The 24324-nt window shown below is 50.8% G+C and overlaps 1 long non-coding RNA gene across 1 annotated transcript; it reads left to right on the top strand.

Moving 5' to 3' along the window:
- The first annotated feature begins 3841 nt into the window (after nucleotides 1-3841).
- On the top strand, nucleotides 3842-14334 carry LOC140392377 (uncharacterized). The gene is made up of 3 exons (XR_011935316.1): nucleotides 3842-3918; nucleotides 4191-4595; nucleotides 13721-14334. It is a non-coding gene; the product is annotated as an uncharacterized lncRNA (long non-coding RNA).
- The last annotated feature ends 9990 nt before the right edge of the window (nucleotides 14335-24324 follow it).

Raw genomic sequence — 24324 nt, 5'->3', positions numbered from 1 at the left:
CAGGGTTGTTTTTATAGGTGAGTTCACAGGTGGATTTTAAGTTGAGTTTACAGCTCGATTTTCCAGATGAGTTTACTGCTCGATTTTACAGGTGAGTGTGTTGGTGAGTTTACATTGGGATTTTACAGGTGAGTTTCGAGGTGAGTTTACAGCTTTACTTACAATTGGAATTTACAGTTATTTTACAGTTGAGTTTACAGGTAGATTAACAGGTGGGTTTACAGCTGGATTTTACAGGTGAGTTTACAGCTTGATTTTAGGGATGAGTGTATTGGTGGATTTTACCATTGAGTTTGCAGGTGCATTTTACAGGGAGTTCACAGCTGGATTTCATAGGTGAGTTTACAGCTGGATTTTACAGTTGTGTTTACAGCTGACTTTTACAGGTGAGTTTACAGCTGTATTTTACAGGTGAGTTTACAGCTCTCCTTACAAGTGGATTTTGCATTTGAGTTTATAGATGGATTTTACAGATGAGTTTACAGGTGGATTCTACAGGTGAGTTTACAGCTCGATTTTATAGGTGAGTCTCCAGCATGGTAGCACAGTGGCTAGCACTGTTGCTTCACATTGCCAGGGGTCTGGGTTTGATTCCCAGCTTGGGTCACTGTCTGTGCCGGTCTGCACGTTCACTCTGAGTCTGCATGGGTTTCCTCCGGGTGCTCCGGTTTCCTTCCTCAAGTCCCAAAAGACATGCTGTTAGGTGAATTGGACATTTTGAATTCTCCCTCTGTGTACCCGAACAGGCGCCAGAATGTGGCTACTAGGGGATTTTCACAGTAACTTCATTGCCGTGTTAATGTAAGCCTAGTTGTAACACTAATAAAGATTATTATTACTATTAAGCTGGATTTTACATGTGTGTTTCCAGAAGGAAATTGTAGTTAATTTTATAGGTGGGTTTCACAGGTGAGTTTACAGATGGGATTCAAAGGTGAGTTCATAGGTGGGTTTTTCAGAGAACTTTCAGGTGTGTTCACAGGTGGATTTTACAGGTGTTTTTTCCATCAGATTTACAGATGTGTTCACAGTTGATTTTCATAGGTACATTTACAGGTAAGTTTAGAGATGGATTTTACAAATGTGTTCACAGGTGGGTTTCAAAGGTGAGTTGACAGGTGGGTTTTACAGGTGAGTTTGCAGCTGGATTTTACAGGTGAATATTACAGGTGAGTTTACAGCTCTTTGTACAGGTGGATTTTACAGGTGAGTTTCACATGTGGGTTTACAGGAGGATTTTACAGGTGAGTTTACGGCTGGATTTTACAGGTGAGTTTTCCATCAGGTTTAAAGGTGGATTTTACAGATGTGTTAACTGTTCACTTTTATAGGTGCACTTGCAGGTGAGTTTACAGATGGATTTTACAAGTGAGGTTACAGGTGGGTTCAAAGGTGATTTCACAGGTCAGTTTTACGGGTGATTTTACAGCTGGATTTTACAGGTGAGTTTACAGCTGATTTTACAGCTGGATTTCACAGGTCAGTTTCCAGGTGAGTTTAGAGGTGAGTTTACAGCTGATTTTACAACTGGATTTTACTGGTGAATTTACAGGTGAGTTTCCAGCTGGATTTTACAGGTGTGTTTATAGGTGAGTTCACAGGTGGATTTTAAGTTGAGTTTACAGCTCGATTTTCCAGATGAGTTTACTGCTCGATTTTACAGGTGAGTGTGTTGGTGAGTTTACATTGGGATTTTACAAGTGAGTTTATAGCTTTACTTACAAGTGGATTTTACAGTTATTTTACAGTTGAGTTTACAGGTGGAATTATAGGTGGGTTTACAGCTGGATTTTACAGGTGAGTTTACAGCTGTATTTACAGCTGGATTTTACAGGTGAGTTTACAGCTGGATTTGACAGGTGAGTTTACAGCTCGATTTTACGGGTGAGTGTATTGGTGGATTTTACCATTGAGTTTGCAGGTGCATTTTACAGGGAGTTCACAGCTGGATTTTACAGGTGAATTTACAGATGAGTTTACAACTGCATTTTACAGGTAAGTTTACAGATGCATTTCACAGGTGAGTTTACAGCTGGATTTTACAGTTGTGTTTACAGCTCTCCTTACAGGTGGATTTTGCATTTGAGTTTATAGATGGATTTTACAGATGAGTTTACAGGTGGATTCTACAGGTGAGTTTACAGCTCGATTTTATAGGTGAGTCTCCAGCATGGTAGCACAGTGGCTAGCACTGTTGCTTCACATTGCCAGGGGTCTGGGTTTGATTCCCAGCTTGGGTCACTGTCTGTGCCGGTCTGCACGTTCACTCTGAGTCTGCATGGGTTTCCTCCGGGTGCTCCGGTTTCCTTCCTCAAGTCCCAAAAGACATGCTGTTAGGTGAATTGGACATTTTGAATTCTCCCTCTGTGTACCCGAACAGGCGCCAGAATGTGGCTACTAGGGGATTTTCACAGTAACTTCATTGCAGTGTTAATGTAAGCCTAGTTGTAACACTAATAAAGATTATTATTACTATTAAGCTGGATTTTACATGTGTGTTTCCAGAAGGAATTTGCAGTTATGTTTATAGGTGGGTTTCACAGGTGAGTTTACAGATGGGGTTCAAAGGTGAGTTCATAGATGGGTTTTTCAGTGAATTTTCAGGTGTGTTCACAGGTGGATTTTACAGGTGGGTTTTCCATCAGATTTACAGATGAGGGCATTTAAAAGTTTATTGGATAAACATATGGATGATAATGGCATAGTGAAGGTTAGATGGCTTTTGTTTCGGTGCAACATCGTGGGCCGAAGGGCCTGTACTGCGCTGTATTGTTCTATGTTCTATGTTCTATGTGTTAACAGTTGATTTTCATAGGTGCATTTACAGGTAAATTTAGAGATGGATTTTACAAGTGTTCACAGGTGGGCTTAAAAGGTGAGTTCACAGGTGCATTTGCAGCTAGATTTTACAGGTGAGTTTACAGGTGAATATTACAGGTCAGTTTACAGCTCTTCGTACAGGTGGATTTTACAATTGAGGTTACAGCTGGATTTTACAGGTGAGTTTCACATGTGGGTTTACAGGAGGATTTTACAGGTGAGTTTCACATGTGGGTTTACAGGAGGATTTTGCAGGTGAGTTTACGGCTGGTTTTTACAGGTGAGTTTTCCATCAGGTTTAAAGGTAGAATTTACAGATGTGTTAACTGTTGATTTTTATAGGTGCATTTGCAGGTGAGTTTACAGATAGATTTTACGTGAGGTTATAGGTGGGTTCAAAGGTGATTTCACAGGTCGCTTTTACAGGTGAATATTACAGCTGGAATTTACAATTGAGTTGACAGCTGGATTTTATAGGTGAGTTTACAGGTGAGTTTACAGGTGGGTTTTATAGTTGAGTCAACAGAGTCTACAGAATTTAGAGGTGAATTTGCAGGCAAGCTTTCAGATGGAATTTACAGGTAAAATCTCAACTGGATCTTCTGGTGAGATCACAGATGGATTTTACAGGTGTGCTTACAGGTGTGTTTTCAGAAGGAATTTACAGTTAAAATTAGAGGTAGGTTTCCCAGGTGAGTTTACAGGTGAATTTTATGGATGAGTTTACAGATGAATTTATAGGTGGATTTTACAGGTGAGCTTACAGGTGGATTTGACAGGTGAATTTACAGGTGGATTTTACAGGTGACATTTACTTTAGTGCGAGAGGTGAGTTTACAGGTGGAATTTACAGGTGAGTCAGTTAGTTTTTACAGGTGAGGTTACAGGTGGATTTTGCAGATGAAATTTCCGTCATGGTTAGAGGTGAGCCTTGATACAGGTTCATTGAAAGCTGAGGCGTTGCTCTGCCAATTCCCACAGTCACAGCACATGAGCAGTGACTCATACACACACCTAGCCACTGTCTCTCTCTCTCTCTCTCCTTCCTGTCCATTGCTGTGACTGCACTGTGCTGTGAATGCTGATCGCCATGTCGCAGTGAGTAAGCTCGCAATCTCCAGAACTCCGGTTCGATTCTTCCCCCGCACAAGCTCTTGTGCAAGGGTGGGTGGGGGAAAGAGTAGGATGGGGAGGGGTGGGAATGAGAGCACTGGTATTTTAGACCAGGGGCACCGACAGAACAGGGGATAAAAAGAGCTGGGGCAGAGGCGCTGGTGATGGGATATTTTCCGAGTTGCATGACCTACAGTAGGGAATGAAGATTAATGGGCTCTATCCCAAATTCACTCCATTGCTCTTTTATCCCACAGAGTGGAGTCGATTTTAGAGTTCTGGAACTTTCTCCCCAGCTTTACGGAGACTGCATATCCATTGCAGAGAGGAAATTGAGAGTGAGGGAGTGTGTGAGGGAGAGAGGGTGAAATGTCACATAGCACCCAGAAACTGGTGCATAACGCTGCCACCACGCTGGGTTTCGCCATGCTGCTTCCAGGTATCGTCATGTTGATGTGGTTCTACTCGGCAGCGACTGGAGTCACACGGAATCTGTACACTATCGCCGTGGTGCTGTCCATTGCTGGGGCTGCATTCCTGCTCATCGCCATCACCATGAGGCTAGCCAGACCCGTGCAGAGGACCAGTACACCCCGGGAGGCTGCACTACCCGAGGGCAGCACCGGTGAACAGCCTGCGGCCATCAGAGAGGACAGACACTGGTAAGCAATGTGGGAAAGGCTGAGTCCGAGGACAGAGCCAGCACAGCAGGGGGGTGAAGCAATCACCGCTCTCTTCCACAGGGAACCCAAGATTCAAGCTCAGATCAAGGGGCCCTTTTTCACAGCCATCCCTGATGGAGAGAGAGAGACACTCTTTTTGACAGAGGGCCCTGACAAAGAGAGCGCGAGAGACTCCCTCTTTAACAGGGATCCCTGACAAAGAGAGCGCGAGAGACTCCCTCTTTAACAGGGACCCCCAATGGGGAGAGAGAGATACCCTCTTGAACAGGGGTCCCTGGCAGAGTGAAAGGGAGAGGTATCTCTTAAACAATGGTCCCTGACCAAGAGAGAGGGACCCCATTTAATCGTGCTGCACGGTTGAGCACGGTGGAGCAGTGTTTAGCATTGCAGCCTCATGGCGCCGAGGTCCCAGGTTCGATCCCGGCTCTGGGTACTGTCCGTGTGGAGTTTGCACATTCTCCCCGTGTTTGTGTGGGTTTCGCCCCCACAACTCAAAAGATGTGCAGGGAGGTGGATTGGCCACGCTAAATTGCCCCTTAATTGGAAGAGGGGGTCTCTCTTCGTCAGGGATCATTGTTAAAGAAAGAGCCTCTCTTTCACTCTGCCAGGGACCACGGTTGAAGAGGGTGGGCTGGATTCGCTGCAGCTTGGCGCTGGGGCGGGTAATCCGGTTTCACGCCATATTCAGGCCCTCGCCGGTTCGGCGATTCTCCGGGACCCGGAAATCAGCGTGACCGCGGAGTACGCCGTGTGGCTGGGGGCCCATTGCCAGAGGCCCCCCCACCAATCCTCTGCTCCCAACCGGCCGAGTTCCCGACGGCGTGGAACTAACCACCTATTGTCAGTCGGGATGCTGGCATGACGGCTGCGGTCTCAGTCCGCGGCTGCCCTGGCCGGGGGGGTGGGGGGGATTGGACACGGGTGGGGGGGGCCTTATAGGTAGCCGAGGATTAGATCTGTGCGGTAGATGCTCAGGTGCGTAGCCAATCGTGGGGGGTCTCTTTTCCCGGGGTCCGTGTCCGCCATGGAGTTCGGTGCGGCCACCGCCGTGTGCTTGCGCGGACTCCAAACCGGAAGTGCGGGGTCCGTATCCGTAGCTAAAGCTGTGAGATTTACTCGGGGTCCCTGCCAGCCCCCTGCAGGGCATTGAATTAGGTAAACTTGGTTATCAGAATTTCTGGAGTAAAACTCCACGGTTTTTACGGCGGAGTGGAGACATAGTCCCATTTTGGGACAATCCAGCCCGGTGTCTCTCTCTCTCTCTGTCTGTCTGTCAGGGATGCCTGTTAAAGAGGGAGTCTCTCTCTCTCTCTCAGGGACCTCTGTTAAAGAGGGAGTCTCTCTCTCTCTGTCAGGGACCCCTGTTACAGAGGGAGTCTCTCTCTCTCTCTCTCTCTCTCAGGGACCTCTGTTACAGAGGGAGTCTCTCTCTCTCTGTCAGGGACCCCTGTTACAGAGGGAGTCTCTCTCTCTCTGTCTGTCTGTCGGGGACCTCTGTTAAAGAGGGAGTCTCTCTCTCTCTCTCAGGGACCTCTGTTAAAGAGGGAGTCTCTCTCTCTCTGTCAGGGACCCCTGTTACAGAGGGAGTCTCTCTCTCTCTCTCTCTCTCTCAGGGACCTCTGTTACAGAGGGAGTCTCTCTCTCTCTGTCAGGGACCCCTGTTACAGAGGGAGTCTCTCTCTCTCTGTCTGTCTGTCGGGGACCTCTGTTAAAGAGGGAGTCTCTCTCTGTCAGGTGTCATAATATACACCAGTATATCATGGTGCAGACACACACTGATGGACACACAGTGGGATCAATCAACATACACAACACCGCAGCCAATCACCAGTGAGAGCACATTCACTATAAAGACAGGGGACATTGGATTGGATTTGTTTATTGTCAAGTATACCGAGGTGCAGTGAAAAGTATTTTTCTGCGAGCAGCTCAACAGATCATTAAGTACATGGGTAGAAAAGGGAATAAAAGAAAATACATAATAGGGCAACACAAGGTATACAATGTAACTACATAAACACGGGCATCGGGTGAAGCATATGGGGTGTAGTGTTAATGTTAGTGTAGTGTTAACATCAGTGTTCCCGCTCATTCGAGTAGCAGCTAGCTAGGAGGACAGAGCTCACAGCCTGCAACACAGACATTCACCATGTGCTGAGTGCATCAACTGGTTAGGACAAGGCAAAGGTCTTTAGTTAAAGCTGGTATCATATTTACCCACAGTTCAAGCATGTTTAAATAGTTAACCTTGTAATAAAATCGTGTTGCACTACTTCAAGTGTTGGTGACCTGTATGTGATCCAGAACACCCAACACATCATGATACCAGGAGTGGTTGCATACTAGCACCTCTTAGACCTACCTGCAAGTGATCTGCCTTCCGCCAGCATTCCGTCATCCTGCAACATGAACATCAGCCCGCCGCCGCCGCTCCGCATCGCCGGCAACCTCGGGGCCAACTGGAAGATTTTCAACAGCGCTTCCAGCTCTTCCTCAAAGCCACGGACAGGAGGGCGCCTCGGTCACCAGAAAGATTGCTCTTCTCCTCTCCACGGCGAAGACGAGGTTTAAGATGGTTCTCCTCAAATTTGACACTCACTGCAGTGTCGAGGTGAATGAAAGTTTTGAGCGCTACGTGTTCCAGCAGCGTTTGCAGGGTAAGGGCGAACCTTTCCAATCCTTTCTCACACACCTCCGCATCCTTGTGCAGTCTTGCAGCTACGGGCCCACCTCCGACTCCATGATCCGCGACCAGATCGTTTTCGGTGTTCAGTCGGACCCCCGACGTCAGCAGTGCCTCAAAGTAAAGCAGATCACCCTAACGACCGCCATCGAGACCTGTGTCCTACATGAAAATACCATGAGTCGGTATTCCCATATACAAGCGGCTGAAATGGCGCGGCAAGGTCCCCACGAGGCGGAACGGGTCCAAGTGATTGAGAACCTCCAGGGCCTCAGCCTGGATGAGGGCGACCATTTCGCCCGCTTTTCACGGACTCCCGCGCTTGTACGCACCAAACGAGGGGACGGCGACGTGAAGAAACGTAATGCGCAGGCGCGCACCACGCAGGACCGCACCGCGCATGCGCAGTGGCGCAGCGAACGTGCTGACGTCACGACGTGCGGCAACTGTGGCTTCGCCCATTTAAAGCGGCAATGCCCCGCAAAATCTCGACAATGTCTACGATGTGGAAGACTTGGCCACTATGCTGCCTTCTGCCGAGCAGCTCAGCCTTCCAATTCATATCGCTTCAGCCAGCCTCGCAAGAATGTTTGGGCAATTCAACCCACGGACACCGAGTCTGATTCCAACCTCCCACACAGCAGTGACACCGAGGACCCGATGGCTCCTTTTCGAGTCGGTGTCGTAACGAAAAACAGGCTGTCCCCGAATCAAAGATACCAGCCGCTGTCGGTGTACAGCATCGATCCAGACGATGAGTGGTATGCCACCCTCACGGTCAACCAGAATTCGTCGCCCACCTCAGAGACTTAATTTGTGAACTTTGCACTTGTGGACTCTCTAGTTCTGTTCTTCAGTTTAATCGTTCAAGTGGTTTGTATATAGTGTTCATCTCGTTATTTGTGTGACACACTGTTTTTTTCTGCACCAGGCACCTTCCCATGTAAATAGCTTAGTTTTATGTACATAGTCCTGTAAATATTTCGCACACACGTAGTCAGGAACATTCACCACACTCTATTTATTGTCACGCAGGCACATTTTTTTATATAAAAGGGGGGATGTCATAATATACACCAGTATATCATGGTACAGACACACACTGATGGACACGCAGTGGGACCAATCAACATATACAACACCGCAGCCAATCACCAGTGAGAGCACACGCACTATAAAGACAGGGGACATCAGAGTTCCCGCTCATTCGAGTAGCAGCTAGCTAGGAGCACAGAGCTCACAGCCTGCAACACAGACATTCACCATGTGCTGAGAGCATCAACTGGTTAGGACAAGGCAAAGGTCTTTAGTTAAAGCTGGTATCGTATTTACCCACAGTTCAAGCATGTTTAAATAGTTAACCTTTTAATAAAATAGTGTTGCACCACTTCAAGTGTTGGTGACCTGTATGTGATCCAGAACACCCAACACATCATCAGGGATCCCTGTTAAAGAGGGAGGGCGGGATTCTACGACCCCCTGCCGGGTTGGAGAATCGCCGGGAGGTGGGGGGGGCGCAGCGTGAATCCCTCCCCGCCGCCCTGCCGCCGGCTGCTGAATTCTTCGGCACCGGGGTTTTGGCGGGGGCGGGAATCGCGCCGGTTGGCGGCCGCTGGCAGCGCCCCCCCCCCGGCGATTCTCCGGCCCGCGATGGGCCGAGCGGCCGCCCGTTTTCGGACGGTCCCGCCGGCGTGAATCAGGCCAGGCCCTTACCAGCGGGACCTGGCTCTGTGGGCGGCCTGCGTAGTCCTCGGGGGGGGGGGGCACGGGGGGAATCAGGACCCGGGGTGCCCGCACAGTGGCCTGGTTCGCGATCGGGGCCCACCGATTCACAGGCGGGCCTGTGCTGTGGGGGCACTCTTTCCCTGCGCGCCTGCCGCTGTAAAGGTCTGCCGTGCCCGGCGCGGAGACGAACCCCCTGCGCGCTGGGATCACGGCAGCAAACGCTGGCGCTCCCGCGCATACACCAACTCGCGCCAGTCGGCGGAGGCCCTTCGGCGCCGGTTGGTGTGGCGGCAACACCTCTGCCGCCGGCCTAGCCCCTGAAGGTGCGGAGGAGTCTGCACCTCCGGGGCGGCCCGACGCCGGAGTGGTTCACACCGCTCCTCGCCGCCGGTGCGACCCGCCGGTTCGCGGAGAATCCCGCCCGGAGTCTCTGTCTCGCTCTCCATCGGGGACCCTTGATGGTGAGAGAGACCCCCTCTTTAACAAGGGTCCCTAATGGAGAGCGAGAGACTCGTTCTTTAACAGGGATGTCTCTGGGGAGAGAGAAAGAGAGAGAGAGACTCAGGGCAGCACGGTAGCACAGTGGTTAGCACTGTGGCTTCACAGCGCCAGGGTCCCAGGTTCGGTTCCTGCTTGGGTCACTGTCTGTGTGGAGTCTGCACATCCTCCCCGTGTGTGCGTGGGTTTCCTCCGGGTGCTCCGCTTCCTCCCACAGTCCACAGATGTGCAGGTTAGGTGGATTGGCCATGCTAAATTGACCTTAGTGACCATAAAAGATTGGGAGGGGTTATTGGGTTTCGGGGATAGGGCAGAAGTGAGGGCTTAAATGGGTCAGTGCAGGCTCGATGGGCCGAATGGCCTCCTGCTGCACTGTATGCTCTATGTTTATGTTTGTGGCACTCCTTCTTGAACAAGAGTCGCCGACAGAGATAGAGAGAGAGAGACTCCCTCTTTAACAGGGATCCCAGACCAGATTTTTTTGTGGGTGGGGGGGGGGGGGGGGGAGAGAGAGTGAGAGAGAAATTATTTAACATGGGGAGAGAAAGAGCGAGAAAGGGAATGGGACAGGGAGAGCGAGAGAGAGAGAGAGAGAGAGGGGGGGAAATTCCAACTTTAACCGGATCCCTGACGGACAGAGAAATGGTCCCACTTTATGAGGGTCCCTGATGGAGGGAGAGAATGACAGAGAGACTCCCTCTTTAACAGGGGTCCCGAACAGAGTGAGAGAGAGAGAGAGAGAGAGACTCCCTCTTTAACAAGGGTCCCCAATGACGGAGAGACAGACTCCCTCTTTAACAAGGGTCCCCAATGACGGAGAGACAGACTCCCTCTTTAACAGGGGTCCCCGATGGGGAGAGAGAAAGAGAGACATAGACTCCTTCTCAAACAAGGGTCCCTGACGGAGAGGAAGAGAGAGAAAAAGAGAGACTCCCTCTTTAACAGGGGGTCCCGAACAGAGAGAGAGAGAGACTCCCTCTTTAACAGGGGTTCCTGACAGAGAGAGAGAGAGAGAGACTCCCTCTTTAACAGGGGTCCCTGACACAGAGAGAGAGAGAGAGACTCCCTCTTTAACAGGGATCCCTGACAAAGAGAGAGAGAGAGAGACTCCCTCTTTAATAGGGGTTCCTGACAGAGAGAGAGAGAGAGAGAGAGACTCCCTCTTTAACAGGGGCCCCTGATGGAGAGAGAGAGAGAGAGAGAGAGACTCCCTCTGTAACAGGGGTCGCTGAGAAAGAGAGAGCGAGAGACTCCCTCTGTAACAGGGGTCCCTGACACAGAGAGAGAGAGAGAGACTCCCTTTGTAACAGGGGTCGCTGAGAGAGAGAGAGAGAGAGAGAGAGACTCCCTCTTTAACAGGGATCCCTGACAAAGAGAGAGAGAGAGAGACTCCCTCTGTAACAGGGGTCGCTGAGAGAGAGAGAGAGAGAGAGACTCCCTCTTTAACAGGGGTCGCTGAGAGAGAGAGAGAGAGAGAGACTCCCTCTTTAACAGGGGTCCCTGAGAGAGAGAGAGAGAGACTCCCTCTTTAACAGGGGTCGCTGAGAGAGAGAGAGAGAGAGACTCCCTCTTTAACAGGGGTCGCTGAGAGAGAGAGAGAGAGAGACTCCCTCTTTAACAGGGGTCCCTGAGAGAGAGAGAGTGAGACTCCCTCTTTAACAGGCATCCCTGAGAGAGAGAGAGAGAGAGAGAGACTCCCTCTTTAACTGGGGTCCCTGACAAAGAGAGCGAGAGAGACTCCCTCTTTCACAGAGTGCCTGACAAGAGGGAGAGACTCCCTCTTTAACAGGAGTCCTGATGGAGGGAGAGAGTCTCACGGTGGAAGACACCAGTGGGATGCCAGAGGTCCAGGAGAGTCAGGGGGCAGAGGTGAGTGCAGTGGCCATCACTAAGGAGAAGGTTTTGGGGAAACTGAAATGTCTGAAGGTGGATAAGTCACCTGGACCGGATGGACTACACCCCAGGATCCTAAAAGAGATAGCTGAGGAAATTGTGGAGGCATTGGTGATGATTTTCCAGGAATCACTGGAGGCAGGAAGGGTCCCAGAGGACTGGAAAGTGGCTAATGTAACACCCCTGTCTATGAAGGGAGGGAGGCAGAAGACGGGAAATTATAGGCCGGTTAGCCTGACTTCAGTCATTGGTAAGATTTTAGAGTCTGTTATTAAAGATGAGGTCGCAAAGTACTTGGAAGTGCATGGTAAAATAGGACTGAGTCAGCACGGCTTTGTCAAAGGGAGGTCGTGTCGGTGGCCCTGGGGATGGCCTCCAGACTGTGGTGTTCACAGACCCTCTCCCCACCCAAACTGTGGGACAAATCTGTTAGAGTTCTTTGAGGAGATATCAAGGAAGTTAGACAAAGGAGAACCAGTGGATGTGATTTACATAGATTTCCAGAAGGCCTTTGACAAGGTGCCGCATAGGATACTGTTTAATAAGTTAAGAGCCCATGTGTTAAGGGTAAGATAGAGGATTGGCTGACTGGCAGAAGGCAGAGAGTGGGGATAAAGGGGTCTTTTTCAGGGTGGCAGCTGGTGACTAGTGGTGTGCCTCAGGGGTCGGTGCTGGGACCACAACTTTTCACAATATACATTAATGATCTGGAGGAAGGAACTGAAGGCACTGTTGCTAAGTTTGCAGATGATACGAAGATCTGTAGAGGGACAGGTCGTATTGAGGAAGCAAGGGGGCTGCAGAAGGATTTGGACAGGCTAGGAGAGTGGGCAATGAAGGGGCAAATGAAATATAATGTGGAAAAGTGTGAGGTTATGCACTTTGGAAGGAGGAATTTAGCCATAGACTAATTTCTAAATGGGAAGATGTTTAGGAAATCAGAAGCACAAAGGGACTTGGTAGTCCTTGTTCACGATTCTCTTAAGGTTAATGTGCAGGTTCAGTCAGCAGTTAGGAAGGCAAATACAATGTTGGCATTCATGTCAAGAGGGCTAGAATACAAGACCAGAGATGTACTTCTGTGGCTGTATAAGGCTTAGAGTATTGTGAGCAGGATGTGCTGGCTTTGGAAAGGATCCAGAGGAGGTTCACAAGAATCATCCCTGGAATGAAGAACTTGTCGTATGAGGAACGGTTGAGGACTCTGGGTCTGTACTCGTTGGAGTTTAGAAGGATGAGGGGGGAGCTTATTGAAACTTACAGGACACTGCGAGGCCTGGATAGAGTGGACGTGGAGAGGATGTTTCCACTTGTAGGAAAAACTAGAAGCAGAGGACACCATCTCAGACTAAAGGGACGATCCTTTAAAACTGAGATGAGGAGGAATTTCTTCAGCCAGAGGGTGGTGAATCTGTGGAACTCTTTGCCGCAGACGGCTGTGGAGGCCAATTCACTGAGTGTCTTTAAAACAGAGATAGATAGGTTCTTGATTAATAAGGGATCAGGGGTTATGGGGAGAAGGCAGGAGGATGGGTATGAGAAAGTATCAGCCATGATTGAATGGTGGGGCAGACTCGATGGGCCGAGTGGTCTAATTCTACTCCTATGTCTTGTAGTCTTATGGTCTCACTCCTGAGCAGGAGTCACCGCATTATAGGAAGGACGTGGAGGCTTTGGAACGGGTGCAGAGGAGATTTACCAGGATGTTGCCTGGTATGGAGGGAAAATCTTATGAGGAAAGGCTGATGGACTTGAGGTTGTTTTCGTTAGAGAGAAGAAGGTTAAGAGGAGACTTAATAGAGGCATACAAAATGATCAGAGGGTTAGATAGGGTGGACAGTGAGAGCCTTCTCCCGCGGATGGAAATGGCTAGCACGAGGGGACATAGCCTTAAACTGAGGGGTAATAGATATAGGACAGAGGTCAGGGGTAGGTTCTTTACGCAAAGAGTAGTGAGGCCGTGGAATGCCCTACCTGCTACAGTAGTGAACTCGCCAACATTAAGGGCATTTAAAAGTTTATTGGATAAACATATGGATGATAATGGTATAGTGTAGGTTGGATGGCTTTTGTTTCGGTGCAACATCGTGGGCCGAAGGGCCTGTACTGCGCTGTATTGTTCTATGTTCTATGTTCTATGTTCTATGTTCTATGTTCTAGGAGCTCCTGACGGAGGGAGCAGCACTGCCATTTAGCAGGGTTTCCTGTCAGAGAGACATGCCCCTCTGTGAGCCATAATTTTCAAAAGCCCCTGTTGCTCTCAGTGCCGCTGCCTCATACTCTTCCTTTATGTCTCTGCCCACAGGGTTGCTGAGTTACACCCCATTCCCTCGTACCGCACGGTCGTTGCTGATGGTCCGGGAGCAATATGGACGATACCTCGGATGCCCCTGAGTGTAGGGGCCTTCTCTGTGCCCCAGCTAACACCTCCGCCACTCTATGAGTCTGTGTTTGACGGTGCTTTTGGCAAGGCCACCCTGACCCTGCCCTCCACCAAGGGCTCCCGGAGAATCGAGTCGGAGAGCGATGTCACAGTCAGGTCCCGGGGTCCGGACCTCGGGCCGCGGTTCAGCATCGAACCACTGACCCCCGCCTCCTGTCTACGAGCCGGGACAGATGGGCCCAGTCTTCACGTTCGACCCGCAAGGTGACCCCGAGTGAGGAGGAAGGAGGCGTGAGGAATGGACTACGCTACAAATATCAGCGGGAGGTCTCGCCACAGGCAGTAATGCTTGGACTGAGCTGGAGGAGAGCGTGTCGGCGGAGCAGGCTAGGGATGGGCCTTCAGACTGTGGTGTCCACTGACCCTCTCCCCACCCAAACTGTGGGTCCCCTCAACCCCGCCATATTTGGGACTATTCACTCTCTCCAAATCTGGAGAGTGAGGAGACCCAGTGGGGAGTGAGGTTTCACACAGATTCGGGAGGAGGGGGGCGGGTGAGGAGTCTCACAGTTTAGGGGGTGCTGGGGAGGGTTCGCGAGTTCTGTGGGGGGTCCCCTCCTCAATGCTGCGATGTTAGTTTGATCTTGCTGAGTCCCACTGGGAGTTTTTTTGTCGCCTCCTTGGACATTGAACCTCTGCTGGCATGACCAATGGGGCGGAGAAGCCTCTCAGTAAGTGTTGCCTGGAGACCAAAGTTTAGGTCTAGTCTTATCAATCATCGGCCCTGATAAAACGACCAGGAAATGAGCTGAGGAATGTAATCTAACGAGCTCCTCCGAACCCGCCAGCAACCTAAGGACAAAGATTGAAGGTCGCCCAGTGCTGGAAAATTGTAAAGCCCACACTGGCAGGGGCAAAGGTAGATTGCGAACCATCATCCCAAACCCCCCAAACTGGGCAAACTCCCACCCCCAACCCCAAACCCCCCAAACTGGGCAAACTCCCACCCCCAACCCCAAACCCCCCAAACTGGGCAAACTCCCACCCCCAACCCCAAACCCCCAAACTGGGCAAACTCCCACCCCCAACCCCAAACCCCCCAAACTGGGCAAACTCCCAACCCCAAACCCCCCAAACTGGGCAAACTCCCACCCCCAACCCCAAACCCCCCAAACTGGGCAAACTCCCAACCCCAAACCCCCCAAACTGGGCAAACTCCCACCCCCAACCCCAAACCCCCCAAACTGGGCAAACTCCCAACCCCAAACCCCCCAAACTGGGCAAACTCCCACCCCCAACCCCAAACCCCCCAAACTGGGCAAACTCCCCCCCCCCAACCCCAAACCCCCCAAACTGGGCAAACTCCCCCCCCCCCCCCAACCCCAAACAAAACCCAAACTGGGCAAACTCCCACCCCCAACCCCAAACCCCCCAAACTGGGCAAACTCCCTTCCCCAACCCCAAACCCCCCAAACTGGGCAAACTCCCCCCCCCAACCCCAAACCCCCCAAACTGGGCAAACTCCCCCCCCCAACCCCAAACAAAACCCAAACTGGGCAAACTCCCACCCCCAACCCCAAATCCCCCAAACTGGGCAAACTCCCAACCCCAAACCCCCCAAACTGGGCAAACTCCCACCCCCAACCCCAAACCCCCCAAACTGGGCAAACTCCCACCCCCAACCCCAAACCCCCCAAACTGGGCAAACTCCCACCCCCAACCCCAAACCCCTCAAACTGGGCAAACTCCCCCCCCCAACCCCAAACCCCCCAAACTGGGCAAACTCCCACCCCCAACCCCAAACCCCCCAAACTGGGCAAACTCCCACCCCCAACCCCAAACCCCCCAAACTGGGCAAACTCCCACACCCAACCCCAAATCCCCAAGCTGGGCAAACTCTCACCCCCAAACCCCAAACTCCCAAATTGGCAAACTCCCACACCCAACCCCAAACCCCCAAAGGGGGCAAACTCCCACACCAAACCCCAAACCCCCAAACTGGGCAAACTCTCACCCCAACCCCAAATCCCCAAGCTGGGCAAGCTCTCACCCCCAAACCCAAAACTGGGCAAACACTAACCCCCAACCCCCCCCCCCCCCAATCTGGTCAAACTCCCACCCCAAGCCCAAACCCCCAAACTGGGCAAACTCTCACCCCCAAACCCCAAACTCCCAAACTGGCAAACTCCCACACCCAACCCCAAAACCCCCAAAATGGGCAAACACTAACCCCCAACCCCCCCCCCCACCAATCTGGGCAAACTCCCACCCAAACCCCAAACCCCCAAACTGGGCAAACTCTCACCCCCAACCCCAACCCCCAAAACCGGGCAAACTCTCACCCCCATCCCCAAACCCCCAAACTGGGCAAACTCCCACACCCAACCCCAAACCCCCAAACTGGGCAAACTCTCCCCCCCAAACTGGGAAAACTCTCACCCCCAACCCCCCCCCCCAAACTGGGCAAACTCCCACCTCCAAACCCAAACCCCCAAACTGGGCAAACACTAACCCCCAACCCCCCCCCCCAATCTGGTCAAACTCCCACCCCAACCCCAAACCCCCAAACTGGGCAAACTCTCACCCCCAAACCCAAACCCCCAAATTGGGCAAACTCCCACCCCTAACCCCAAACTCCCAAACTAGGCAAACGCTAACCCCCAAACCCCCTCCTCAAACTGGGCAAGCTCCCACCCCCAACCCCATACCTACAAACTGGGCAAACTCTCACCCCCATCCCCAAACCCCCAAACTGGGCAAACTCCCACACCCAACCCCAAACCCCCAAACTGGGCAAACTCTCACACCCAACCACAAACCCCCAAACTGGGCAAACTCCCACACCCAACCCCAAACCCCCAAACTGGGCAAACTCTCAGCCCCAACCCCAAGCCCCCAAACTGGGCAAACTCCCACTCCCAACCCTCCCCCCCAAACTGGCAAACTCCCACCTCCAAACTCAAACCCCCAAACTGGGCAAACTCTCACCCCCAGCCCACCCCCCCCCCAAACTGGGCAAACTCCCACCTCCAAACCCAAACCCCCAAACTGGGCAAACTCCCACACCCAACCCCAAACCCACAAACTGGGCAAACTCTCACCCCAACCCCCCCTCCCAAACTGGGCAAACTCCCACCTCCAAACCCACCCCAAACTGGGTAAACTCCCACACCGATCCTCAAACCCCTGAACTGGGTAAACTCTCACCCCCAACCGCAAACTGGGCAAACTCCCACACCCAACCCGAAACCCCCAAAGGGGGCAAACTCCCACACCCAACCCCAAATCCCCAAGCTGGGCAAACTCTCACCCCCAAACCCCAAACTCCCAAACTGGCAAACTCCCACACCCAACCCCAAACCCCCAAAGGGGGCAAACTCCCACACCAAACCCCAAACCCCCAAACTAGGCAAACTCTCACCCCCAACCCCAAATCCCCAAGCTGGGCAAGCTCTCACCCCCAAACCCCAAACTGGGCAAACACTAACCCCCAACCCCCCCCCCCCCAATCTGGTCAAACTCCCACCCCAAGCCCAAACCCCCAAACTGGGCAAACTCTCACCCCCAAACCCCAAACTCCCAAACTGGCAAACTCCCACACCCAACCCCAAACCCCCAAAATGGGCAAACACTAACCCCCAACCCCCCCCCCCACCAATCTGGGCAAACTCCCACCCAAACCCCAAACCCCCAAACTGGGCAAACTCTCACCCCCAACCCCAACCCCCAAAACCGGGCAAACTCTCACCCCCATCCCCAAACCCCCAAACTGGGCAAATTCCCACACCCAACCCCAAACCCCCAAACTGGGCAAACTCTCCCCCCCAAACTGGGAAAACTCTCACCCCCAACCCCCCCCCAAACTGGGCAAACTCCCACCTCCAAACCCAAACCCCCAAACTGGGCAAACACTAACCCCCAACCCCCCCCCCCCCCAATCTGGTCTAACTCCCACCCCAACCCCAAACCCCCAAACTGGGCAAACTCTCACCCCCAAACCCAAACCCCCCAAATTGGGCAAACTCCCACCCCTAACCCCAAACTCCCAAACTAGGCAAACGCTAACCCCCAAACCCCCTCCTCAAACTGGGCAAGCTCCCACCCCCAACCCCATACCTACAAACTGGGCAAACTCTCACCCCCAACCCCAAACCCCAAAACCAGGCAAACTCTCACCCCCATCCCCAAACCCCCAAACTGGGCAAACTCCCACACCCAACCCCAAACTGGGCAAACTCTCACCCCAACCTCAAACCCCCCAAACTGGGCAAACACTCACCCCCAACCCCCCCCCCCCCAACCTGGGCAAACTCCCACCCCCAAACCCCCCAAACTGGGCAAACTACCACCCCCACCCCAAACCCCAAAACTGGGCAAACTCTCACCCCCAACCTTCCCCCCAAACTGGGAAAACTCTCACACCCAACCCCAAACCCCCAAACTGGGAAAATTCCCACGCCCAGCCCCAAACCCCGAAACTGGGCAAACTCTCCCCCCTAACCCTCCCTCCCAAACTGGGCAAACTCTCACCCCCAACCCCCCCCACCCCCAAACTGGGCAAACTCCCACCCCCATCCCCAAGCCCCCAAACTGGGCAAACTCCCACGCCCAACCCCAAACCCACAAACTGGGCAAACTCTCACGCCTAACCCTCCCCCCAAACTGGGCAAACTCCCACCTCCAAACCCAAACCCCCAAACTGGTCAAGCTCTCACCCCCAACCCCCCCCCAAACTGGGCAAACTCCCACCTCCAAACCCAAACCCCCAAACTGGGCAAACGCCCACACCCAACCCCAAACCCACAAACTGGGCAAACTCCCACCCCCATCCCCAAGCCCCCAAACTGGGCAAACTCCCACGCCCAATCCCAAACCCACAAACTGGGCAAATTCTCACGCCTAACCCTCCCCCCAAACTGGCAAACTCCCACCTCCAAACCCAAACCCCCAAACTGGGCAAACTCTCACCCCCAACCCCCCCCCCCCAAACTGGGCAAACTCCCACCTCCAAACCCAAACCCCCAAACTGGGCAAACACCCACACCCATCCCCAAACCCCCGAACTGGGTAAACTCTCACCCCCAACCCCAAACTGGGCAAACTCCCACACCCAACCCGAAACCCCCAAAGTGGGCAAACTCCCACATCCAACCCCAAACCCCCAAACTGGGCAAACTCTCACCCCCAACCCCAAATCCCCAAGCTGGGCAAACTCTCACCCCCAAACCCCAAACCCCCAAACTGGGCAAACACTAGCCCCCAACCCCAAACCCCCAAACTGGGCAAACTCCCACACCAAACCCCAAACCCCCAAACTGGGCAAACACTAACCCCCATCCCCCCCCCCCAATCTGGGCAAACTCCCACCCCAACCCCAAATCCCCAAACTGGGCAAACTCTCATCCCCAAACCCCCCAAACTGGGCAAACTCCCACCCCTAACCCCAAACTCCCAAATTAGGCAAATGCTAACCCCCAACCCCCCCCCCCCCTCAAACTGGGCAAGCTCCCACCCCCAATCCCATACCCCCAAACCGGGCAAACTCTCACCCCAACCCCAAACCCCAAAACTGGGAAAACTCTCACCCCCATCCCCAAACCCCCAAACTGGGCAAACTCCCACACCCAACCCCAAACCCCCAAACTGGGCAAACTCTCACCCCAACCTCAAACCCCCCAAACAGGGCAAACTCTCACCCCCAACGCCCCCCCCCCAACCTGGGCAAACTCCCACCCCAACCACAAACCCCCAAACTGGGCAAACTCCCACACCCAACCCTCCCCCCCAAACTGGGCAAACTCCCACCTCCAAACCCAGCACAAACTGGGCAAACTCTCACCCCCAACCCCAAACCCCCAAACTGGGCAAACTCCCACACCCATCCCCAAACCCCCAAACTGGGCAAACTCTCACCCCCAACCCCCCCCCAAACTGGGCAAAATCCCACCCCCAAATCCAAACCCCCAAACTGGGCAAACTCTCACCCCCAACCCCAAACCCCTAAATTTGGCAAACTCTCACCCCCAGCCCCAAACTCCACAAACTGGGCAAACTCTCACCCCCAACACCCCCCCCCCCCAACCTGGGCAAACTCTCACCCCCAACCTCAAACCCCCAAGCTGGACAAACTCCCACCCCCACCCCCAAACCCCCAAACTGGGAAAACGCTAACCCCCAACCCCCCCCCCCCCCATTCTGGGCAAACTCCCACCCCCAAATCCAAACCCCCAAACTGGGCAAACTCTCACCCCCAACCCCAAACCCCTAAATTTGGCAAACTCTCACCCCCAACCCCAAACTCCACAAACTGGGCAAACTCTCACCCGCAACCCTCCCCCCCAAACTGGACAAACTCCCACCTCCAAACTGTTATTGAAAATATGGACAAATGTGTCATTTGAAACATGGAAGTCTGGCAATATCTGGTCTGACAGAAACATGAGAGAATGTAGGGAAAGATCCCACAAAGGGTTAACAGCAGCTGCCAGGGAAGGATTGTAAAATGCAGATACCCTTGGTCAAGCAGGCTGAGCAAACAAGACAAACAGGAAAAAAAAATAATAAAATAACTTAAAAGTTTTAACCTGAAACAGTGGTTATTAGTCTACTTTACTTACTTAGCAATGCGGGACCCAGGATCGGTGCTACTAAGTGGTAAGTAGATGAAATCTTCGGTGAAGGTATGGGTTATACCAGGGGATAACTTGCAAATATAGTTTGACCTGAATAGCACCCACTGAAGCTTGCATCGGAGTTGGGGAGTGAGAATCCCTGATCTCCATTTAGAATGTCGGCCCTTTTTGGTATAGGGGGACTTCTAAGAATAGTGGTGAGTTTTCAAAAACATGGTGCCCGAACAGGGACCTAGAATATTAGAAGTTTCTAGGTAACGCGAGGCTAGAATATTAGAAGTTTCTAGTTGATCAGAATGGGGGCTAGAGTGGGGGCTAGAATATTAGAAGTGTCTAGTTCCCAAGAAATGGTTGGAATATGAGAAGTTTCTAACCGGCACAAAGGCTAGAATATTAGAAGTTTCTGGTCTATGTGTGAGTCAGACTTTACCTGCCGAGTTTAGCCTGGAAAGTCATGTGTGATTGACTTTTGTAAGGATATTCTGTGGATCGAGGGAACTGAAGCTCAGGTTGGGTGTGAAAATCAGCAGACTAGAAGATGCTGACCCTGAGATAAAGTCTGCAAGACATCTTGGTGACAGCACTAAAAATCTTGCATCCATTACTGGTAAAATGAGGCCAAAAAATAAATCATCCTTAGAGTAAGGCAGATTGTGAGGTTACATCCTAGAGAAATAGGGGACGCCTAGAATCTTTAGAGACCAATAACTAATCGACCCTTAACTAAAACAGGAAGAAAGTGCCTTAGTCAGCCTTGGATAGGGCCCAGAAAGGGTACTTATCCTTAATTTCAGATTGCAACTGAAAGGGACAACCAGGAACAGAACTTAGAATTCCGAAAAATGACAATTAGAATAATCCTCTTGCTCTGAAACACGGTCAAGAGAGTTGAAGCAATGAAACAAGAGTGGAAGAAATTAACAGAGGCAAAAAACTCCTGCATAAGTGAAACTTTATCAGCATGGAAGGGGTCTCAATTTTGTTAAAGTAACTAAACCCCACTGAATAGAGGTCCAAGATCTCAGTGGATAAACGAGTGTGTGTTTAATAAGGGTTTGTGAAATCCTACAAAGTAGAGATCCAAGATCTGAGTGGATGAACATAAGAACATAAGAACTAGGAGCAGGAGTAGGCCATCTGGCCCCCCGAGCCTGCTCCACCATTCAATGAGATCATGGCTGATCTTTTGTGGACTCAGCTCCACTTTCCGGCTCGAACACCATAACCCTTAATCCCTTTATTCTTCAAAAAACTATCTATCTTTATCTTAAAAACATTTAATGAAGGAACCTCTACTGCTTCACTGGGCAAGGAATTCCATAGATTCACAACCCTTTGGGTGAAGAAGTTCCTTCTAAACTCAGTCCTGAATCTACTTCCCCTTATTTTGAGGCTATGCCCCCTAGTTCTGCTTTCACCCGCCAGTGGAAACAACCTGCCCGCATCTATCCTATCTATTCCCATCATAATCTTATATGTTTCTATAAGATCCCCCCTCATCCTTCTAAATTCCAACGAGTACAGTCTCAGTCTACTCAACCCCTCCTCGTAATCCAACCCCTTCAGCTCTGGGATTAACCTAGTGAATCTCCTCTGCACACCCTCCAGTGCCAGTATGTCCTTTCTCAAGTAAGGAGACCAAAACTGAACACAATACTCCAGGTGTGGCCTCACTAACACCTTATACAATTGCAGCAGAACCTCCCTAGTCTTAAACTCCATCCCTCTAGCAATGAAGGACAAAATTCCATTTGCCTTCTTAATCACCTGTTGCACCTGAAAACCAACTTTCTGCGACTCATGCACTAGCACACCCAGGTCTCTCTGCACAGCAGCATGTTTTAATATTTTATCATTTAAATAATAATCCCTTTTGCTGTTATTCCTACCAAAATGGATAACCTCACATTTGTCAACATTGTATTCCATCTGCCAGACCCTAGCCCATTCACTTAGCCTATCCAAATCCCTCTGCAGACTTCCAGTTTCCTCTGCACTTTTTGCTTTACCACTTATCTTAGTGTCATCTGCAAACTTGGACACATTGCCCTTGGTCCCCAACTCCAAATCATCTATGTAAATTGTGAACAGTTGTGGGCCCAACACTGATCCCTGAGGGACACCACTAGCTACTGATTGCCAACCAGAGAAACACCCATTAATCCCCACTCTTTGCTTTCTATTAATTAACCAATCCTCTATCCATGCTCCTACTTTCCCCTTAATGCCATGCATCTTTATCTTATGCAACAACCTTTTGTGTGGCACCTTGTCAAAGGCTTTCTGGAAATCCAGATATACCACATCCATTGGCTCCCCGTTATCTACCGCACTGTTAATGTCCTCAAAAAATTCCACTAAATTAGTTAGGCACGACCTGCCCTTTATGAACCCATGCTGCGTCTGTCCAATGGGACAATTTCCATCCAGATGCCTTGCTATTTCTTCCTTGATGATAGATTCCAGCATCTTCCCTACTACCGAGGTTAAGCTCACTGGCCTATAATTACCCGCTTTCTGCCTACCTCCTTTTTTAAACAGTGGTGTCACGTTTGCTAATTTCCAATCCGCCGGGACCACCCCAGAGTCTAGTGAATTTTGGTAAATTATCACTAGTGCATTTGCAATTTCCCTAGCCATCTCTTTTAGCACTCTGGAATGCATTCCATCAGGTCCAGGAGACTTGTCTACCTTTAGCCCCATTAGCTTGCCCATCACTACCTCCTTGGTGATAACAATCCTCTCAAGGTCCTCACCTGTCATAGCCTCATTTCCATCAGTCACTGGCATGTTATTTGTGTCTTCCACTGTGAAGACCGACCCAAAAAACCTGTTCAGTTCCTCAGCCATTTCCTCATCTCCCATTATTAAATCTCCCTTCTCATCCTCTAAAGGACCAATATTTACCTTAGCCACTCTTTTTTGTTTTATGTATTTGTAGAATCTTTTACTATCTGTTTTTATATTCTGAGCAAGTTTACTCTCATAATCTATCTTACTCTTCTTTATAGCTTTTTTAGTAGCTTTCTGTTGCCCCCTATAGATTTCCCAGTCCTCTAGCCGCCCACTAATCTTTGCTACTTTGTATGTTTTTTCCTTCAATTTGATACTCTCCCTTATTTCCTTAGATATCCACGGTCGATTTTCCCTCTTTTTACCGCCCTTCCTTTTTGTTGGTATAAACCTTTGCTGAGCACTGTGAAAAATCACTTGGAAGGTTCTCCACTGTTCCTCAACTGTTTCACCATAAAGTCTTTGCTCCCAGTCTACCTTAGCTAGTTCTTCTCTCATCCCATTGTAATCTCCTTTGTTTAAGCACAAAACACTAGTGCTTGATTTTACCTTCTCACCCTCCATCTGTATTTTAAATTCCACCATATTGTGATCGCTCCTTCCGAGAGGATCCCTAACTATGAGATCCTGAATCAATCCTGTCTCATTACACAGGACCAGATCTAGGACCGCTTGTTCCCTCGTAGGTTCCATTACATACTGTTCTAGGAAACTATCGCGGATACATTCTATAAACTCCTCCTCAAGGCTGCCTTGACCGACCTGTTTAAACCAATCAACATATAGATTAAAATCCCCCATGATAACTGCTGTACCATTTCTACATGCATCTGTTATTTCTTTGTTTATTGCCTGCCCCACCATAATGTTACTATTTGTTGGCCTATAGATTACTCCTATCAGTGACTTTTTCACCTTACTAATCCTGATTTCCACCCAAATGGATTCAACCTTATCCTCCATAGCACCGATGTCATCCCTTACTGTTGCCCGGATGTCATCCTTAAATAACAGAGCTACACCACCTCCCTTACCATCCACTCTGTCCTTCCGAAAGGTTTGATACCCTCGGATATTTAACTCCCAGTCGTGACCATCCTT

The sequence above is a fragment of the Scyliorhinus torazame genome, chromosome 16 (genome assembly GCF_047496885.1).
Source record: "Scyliorhinus torazame isolate Kashiwa2021f chromosome 16, sScyTor2.1, whole genome shotgun sequence".
NCBI lineage: Eukaryota > Metazoa > Chordata > Chondrichthyes > Carcharhiniformes > Scyliorhinidae > Scyliorhinus > Scyliorhinus torazame.
This window is presented reverse-complemented; position numbering and strand designations above follow the sequence as displayed.